The sequence below is a fragment of the Heptranchias perlo genome, chromosome 40 (assembly GCF_035084215.1).
Source record: "Heptranchias perlo isolate sHepPer1 chromosome 40, sHepPer1.hap1, whole genome shotgun sequence".
Lineage (NCBI taxonomy): Eukaryota > Metazoa > Chordata > Chondrichthyes > Hexanchiformes > Hexanchidae > Heptranchias > Heptranchias perlo.
This window is the reverse complement of record NC_090364.1, coordinates 12030138-12036476: the sequence shown is the minus strand read 5'-3', so window position 1 is coordinate 12036476 and position 6339 is coordinate 12030138. Positions and strand designations below refer to the sequence as shown.

General features: G+C 45.5%; 3 non-coding genes across 3 annotated transcripts; all 3 read left to right on the top strand.

Annotated features, from left to right (window-relative positions):
* Window positions 1-2440: 2440 nt before the first annotated feature.
* On the top strand, window positions 2441-2527 carry trnastop-uca (transfer RNA opal suppressor (anticodon UCA)). Its single transcript has one exon. It is a non-coding gene; the product is annotated as a tRNA-Sec (tRNA).
* A 1720-nt stretch (window positions 2528-4247) lies between these two features.
* trnastop-uca (transfer RNA opal suppressor (anticodon UCA)) lies at window positions 4248-4334 on the top strand. The gene has a single exon. It is a non-coding gene; the product is annotated as a tRNA-Sec (tRNA).
* Window positions 4335-5741: 1407 nt separating this feature from the next.
* Window positions 5742-5828, top strand: trnastop-uca (transfer RNA opal suppressor (anticodon UCA)). Its single transcript has one exon. It is a non-coding gene; the product is annotated as a tRNA-Sec (tRNA).
* The last annotated feature ends 511 nt before the right edge of the window (window positions 5829-6339 follow it).

The following is a 6339-nucleotide window of genomic DNA, read 5'->3' as shown; positions in this document are numbered from 1 at the left end:
GATCCCTTGAAGAGTATAGAGATTGTGGAGTAGAGTTAAGAGAGAAATCAGGAGGGCAAAAAGGGGACATGAGATTGCTTTGGCAGATAAGGCAAAGGAGAATCCAAAGAGCTTCTACAAATACATAAAGGGCAAAAGAGTAACTAGGGAGAGAGTAGGGCCTCTTAAGGATCAACAAGGTCATCTATGTGCGGAACCACAAGAGATGGGTGAGATCCTAAATGAATATTTCACATCGGTATTTACGGTTGAGAAAGGCATGGATGTTAGGGAACTTGGGGAAATAAATAGTGATGTCTTGAGGAGTGTACATATTACAGAGAGGGAGGTGCTGGAAGTCTTAACGCGCATCAAGGTAGATAAATCTCCGGGACCTGATGAAATGTATCCCAGGACGTTATGGGAGGATAGGGAGGAAATTGCGGGTCCCCTAGCAGAGATATTATCATCGACAGCTACAGGTGAGGTGCCTGAAGATTGGAGGGTAGCAAATGTTGTGCCTTTGTTTAAGAAGGGCGGCAGGGAAAAGCCTGGGAACTACAGACCGGTGAGCCTGACATCTGTAGTGGGTAAGTTGTTAGAGGGTATTCTGAGAGACAGGATCTACGGGCATTTGGAGAGGCAGGGACTGATTAGGAACAGTCAGCATGGTTTTGTGAGTGGAAAATCATGTCTCACGAATTTGATTGAGTTTTTTGAAGGGGTAACCAAGAAGATAGATGAGGGCTGTGCAGTAGACGTGGTCTACATGGACTTTAGCAAAGCCTTTGACAAGGTACCGCATGGTAGGTTGTTACATAAGGTTAAATCTCACGGGATCCAAGGTGAGGTAGCCAATTGGATACAAAATTGGATTGACGACAGAAGACAGAGGGTGGTTGTCGAGGGTTGTTTTTCAAACTGGATGCCTGTGTCCAGCGGTGTGCCTCAGGGATCGGTGCTGGGTCCGCTATTATTTGTTATTTATATTAATGATTTGGATGAGAATTTAGGAGGCATGGTTAGTAAGTTTGCAGATGACACCAAGATTGGTGGCATTGTGGACAGTGAAGAAGGTTATCTAGGATTGCAACGGGACCTTGATAAATTGGGCCAGTGGGCCGATGAATGGCAGATGGAGTTTAATTTAGATAAATGTGAGGTGATGCATTTTGGGAGATCGAATCGGGCCAGGACCTACTCCGTTAATGGTAGGGCGTTGGGGAGAGTTATAGAACAAAGAGATCTAGGAGTACAGGTTCATAGCTCCTTGAAAGTGGAGTCGCAGGTGGATAGGGTGGTGAAGAAGGCATTCAGCATGCTTGGTTTCATTGGTCAGAACATTGAATACAGGAGTTGGGATGTCTTGTTGAAGTTGTACAAGACATTAGTAAGGCCACACTTGGAATACTGTGTACAGTTCTGGTCACCCTATTATAGAAAGGATATTATTAAACTAGAAAGAGTGCAGAAAAGATTTACTAGGATGCGACCGGGACTTGATGGTTTGACTTATAGGGAGAGGTTGGATAGACTGAAACTTTTTTCCCTGGAGAGTAGGAGGTTTAGGGGTGATCTTATAGAAGTCTATAAAATAATGAGGGGCATAGATAAGGTAGATAGTCAAAATCTTTTCCCAAAGGTAGGGGAGTCTATAACGAGGGGACATAGATTTAAGGTGAGAGGGGAGAGATACAAAAGGGTCCAGAGGGGCAATTTTTTCACTCAAAGGGTGGTGAGTGTCTGGAACGAGCTGCCAGAGGCAGTAGTAGAGGCGGGTACAATTTTGTCTTTTAAAAAGCATTTGGACAGTTACATGGGTAAGATGGGTATAGAGGGATATGGGCCAAGTGCAGGCAATTGGGACTAGCTTAGTGGTATAAACTGGGCGACATGGACATGTTGGGCCGAAGGGCCTGTTTCCATGTTGTAAACTTCTATGATTCTATAAAAAGCTCAATAAAATTGCGACAATCCTGCGACCGAGGAAACAACTGCGATCAGGAAATGAGTATAAAATGTATTTGTCACCGGACAGAGAGAGAGAGAGAGAGACACTTACACACGCTTGAGATGCATTCGATCATCCGACGGTTTCCGCCCTCACCTCAGGCCCCAATTATCAGCTGATTCGACGAACTTCAGTCTGAGTGAGGATTTCTGTATCACGGAGGGTGCTGTGCTCTCTGGGGGTTGCATCCGAAAGCAATCAATGAAAGCCACACGAACTTTAATAACATGCAAACTAATCTGCATATTCCATCCCATGAGGCTTTGCAAAAAAAATCCCGACATTATTTTTCACCTTTTCTCAATGTGTGAGTGTAAATCTGAATATAAAGCTGGGAATTGTTTGATTAACAGGTGTAGATGTCAATCACACTGATAATCACCTCGCCATGAATATAATGTGTTTCATTTTCCCCTGTTTTATATAGGAACCTTCCCTACTTATCCCAATGTCTGGATGAGCCTCAGTGGTCTGGGGTGCAGGCTTCAAACCTGTAGCTGTCTAGCGACAGAGTGGTTCAATTCCACCTTTCAGGCAGGTTGTTTAAATTATTGGATAGAGAGAATTAGGGGAATGCAGAACAAGGGGATGTAATCTTAAAGTTAGAGCTCGGCTGTTCAGGGATGAAATCCATAAGCACTTTTTCTCACAAAGGGTAGTAGAAATCTGCAACAAAAGGAAAGAGCTTTCAAGACTGAGATTGTTAGGTAAACGTACACAGCGGGTTGGGGACATGTTCCCTGATTTTCTATATTTAACACTCACCCTGACCCTCTCCCCACCTCATCAAGGTGGGGGGAGGAGTTAATATCGACCCCAATGTCTTTAAAATGGGGACTGAATTACATCGGTACATCCCTGTTCCCCACCCGAGGGGTACAATTGGACTTGATCTCCCAGAGTTGCACTTGGGGAATCAACTCCTCCCCATGGTTTCTCCAGAGCACCATCCAACTGCCAATGAGAGGCCAAGGGATCTGGTGGTGTGTCTGTGAACCAGCTGTCAGGAGGAAAGTGAAAGCAAAGATGGAGGCCACCAGCTCAACTCCCATTGGAGGAATGTGGGCAATCGCCTCGCTTCCGTCATGGCTCGCCAACTCTGGTGGGACATATTCCTGGAGGTTTCATCACATGACCTCCTGCCTCCAACCACCCCGCCCAGTAAAACAGCCTTTTACCCACCGCCAATATTTTCATCGCCAATAAAGGAAAGTGTCCAAAGAAAAAGGACAAGAGCAGCAGGCACATGGGAACACTACCACCTGCACCTTCCCCTCCCAGTCACACACCATCCTGACTTGGAAATATATCGCCGTTCCTTCATGGTCGCGGGGTCAAAATCCTTGAACTCCCTAACAGCACTGTGGGAGAACCTTCACCCCACGGACTGCAGCGGTTCAAGAAGTTGGCTCACCACCACCTTCTCAAGGGCAATTAGGGATGGGCAATACATGCTGGCCTCGCCAGCGACGCCCACATCCCATGAATGAATAATAATTAAAAAATGAAAAGCACCATATTTGTTAACGCCTTATGATTTTTCTCCCGGGTGTTGCTGGCAGCAGTGTCCAGGAGATTAATCTTTAATTCCTCCAGACTCCAGGACGATCCTGGAGGGTTGGCAACGCTACTTCCATCGCACAGGTGCCTGAGTGACACGGCTGAGAAATTATTTACCGTCTCGGGCGGCCCCTGAAACGGACAAGAACTTTCATAACATCCATCAAGTGAAAAGAGTCGGTTTATGTGTTTAAAAAAAACTCAATAAAATTGCTACAATCCTGCGATCAGGAAATGAGTATACAATGTGTTTGTCACCGGAGAGAGAGCGAGAGAGAGACAATTACACACTCTTGACATGCATTTGATCATCCGATGGTTTCCGCCCTCACCTCAGGCGCCAATTATCAGCTGATTCTAAGAACTTCAGTCTGAGTGAGGATTCCTGTATCACGGAGGGTGCTGTGCTCTCCGGGGGTTGCATCCGAAAGCAATCAATGAAAGCCACACGAACTTTAATAACATGCAACCTAATCTGCATATTCCATCCCATGAGGCTTTGCAAAAAAAAATCCGACATTATTTTTCACCTTTTCTCAATGTATAGATATGGTGTGAGTGTAAATCTGAATAAAACGGTGGGAATTGTTTGATTAACAGTTGTAGATGTCAATCACACTGATAATCACCTCGCCATGAATATAATGTGTTTCATTTTCCCCTGTTTTATATAGGAACCTTCCCAACTTATCCTAATGCCTGGATGAGCCTCAGTGGTCTGGGGTGCAGGCTTCAAACCTGTAGCTGTCTAGCGACAGAGTGGTTCAATTCCACCTTTCAGGCGGCAGTGTTTAAATTATTGGATGGAGAGAATTGGGGGAATGCAGAACAAGGGGATGTAATCTTAAAGTTAGAGTTTGGCATTTCAGGGATGAAATCCAGAAGCACTTTTTCTGACAAAGGGTAGTAGAAATCTGCAACAAAAGGCAAGAGCTTTCAAGACTGAGATTGTTAGGTAAATGTACACAGCGGGACATGTTCCCTGATTTTTTATTTTTAATACTCACCCTGACCCTCTCCCCACCTCATAGTGGGGGGAGGGGTTAATATCGACCCCTATGTCTTTAAAACGGGGACTGAATTACATTGGTACATCCCTGTTCCACACCCGAGGGGTACAATTGGACTTGATCCCCCAGAGTTGCATTTGGGGAATCAACTCCTCCCCATGGTTTCTCCAGAGCACCATCCAACTGCCAATCAGAGGCCAAGGGATCTGCTGGTGTGTCTGTGAACCAGCTGTCAGGAGGAAAGTGGAAGCAAAGATGGAGGCCACCAGCTCAACTCCCATTGGAGGAATGTGGGCAATCGCCTCGCTTCCGTCATGGCTCGCCAACTCTGGTTGGACATATTCCTGGAGGTTTCATCACATGACCTCCTGCCTCCAACCACCCCGCCCAGTAAAACAGCCTTTTACCCACCGCCAATATTTTCATCGCCAATAAAGGAAAGTGTCCAAAGAAAATGAAACGCACCATATTTGTTAACATCTGATGATTTTTCTCCCATGTGTTGCTGGCAGCAGTGTCCCGGAGATTAATCTTTAATTCCTCCAGACTCCAGGACGATCCTGGAGGGTTGGCAACGCTACTCCATCCCACAGGTGCCTGAGTGACACGGCTGAGAAATTACTCACCGTCTCGGGCGGCCCCTGAAACGTACAAGAACTTTCATAACATCCATCAAGTGAAAAGAGTCGGTTTCTGTGTTTGAAAAAAAACACAATAAAATTGCGACAATCCTGGTACCAAGGAAACAACTGCGATCAGGAAATGAGTATACAATGTGTTTGTCACCGGAGAGAGAGAGAGAGACACTTACACACTCTTGAGATGCATTCGATCATCCGCTGATTCTCGGAACTTCAGTCTGAGTGAGGATTCCTGTATCACGGAGGGTGCTGTGCTCTCTGGGGGTTGCATCTGAAAGCAATCAATGAAAGCCACACGAACTTTAATAACATGCAAACTAATCTGCATATTCCATCCCATGAGGCTTTGGGAAAAAAAACAGCATTATTTTTCCTTTTCTCATTGTATAGATATGGTGTGAGTGTAAATCTGAATATAAAGCTGGGAATTGTTTGATTAACAGTTGTAGATGTGAATCACACTGATAATCACCTCGCCATGAATATAATGTGTTTCATTTTCCCCTGTTTTATATAGGAACCTTCCCCACTTATCCCAATGCCTGGATGAGCCTCAGTGGTCTGGGGTGCAGGCTTCAAACCTGTAGCTGTCTAGCAACAGAGTGGTTCAATTCCACCTTTCAGGCAGGTTGTTTAAATTATTGGATGGAGAGAAGCAAAAGAAGCAATGGGGGAACAGCAGAATAAGGGGGATGTCATCTTAAAGTTAGAGCTCGGCTATTCAGGGATGAAATCCAGAAGCACTTTTTCTGACAAAGGGTAGTAGAAATCTGCAACAAAAGGCAAGAGCTTTCAAGACTGAGATTGTTAGGTAAATGTACACAGCGGGTTGGGGACATGTTCCCTGATTTTTTATTTTGAACACTCACCCTGACCCTCTCCCCACCTCATAGTGGGGGGAGGGGTTAATATCGACCCCTATGTCTTTAAAACAGGGACTGAATTACATCGGTACATCCCTGTTCCCTACCCGAGGGGTACAATTGGACTTGATCTCCCAGAGTTGCATTTGGGGAATCAACTCCTCCCCATGGTTTCTCCAGAGCACCATCCAACTGCCAATCAGAGGCCAAGGGATCTGGTGGTGTGTCTGTGAACCAGCTGTCAGGAGGAAAGTGAAAGCAAAGATGGAGGCCAC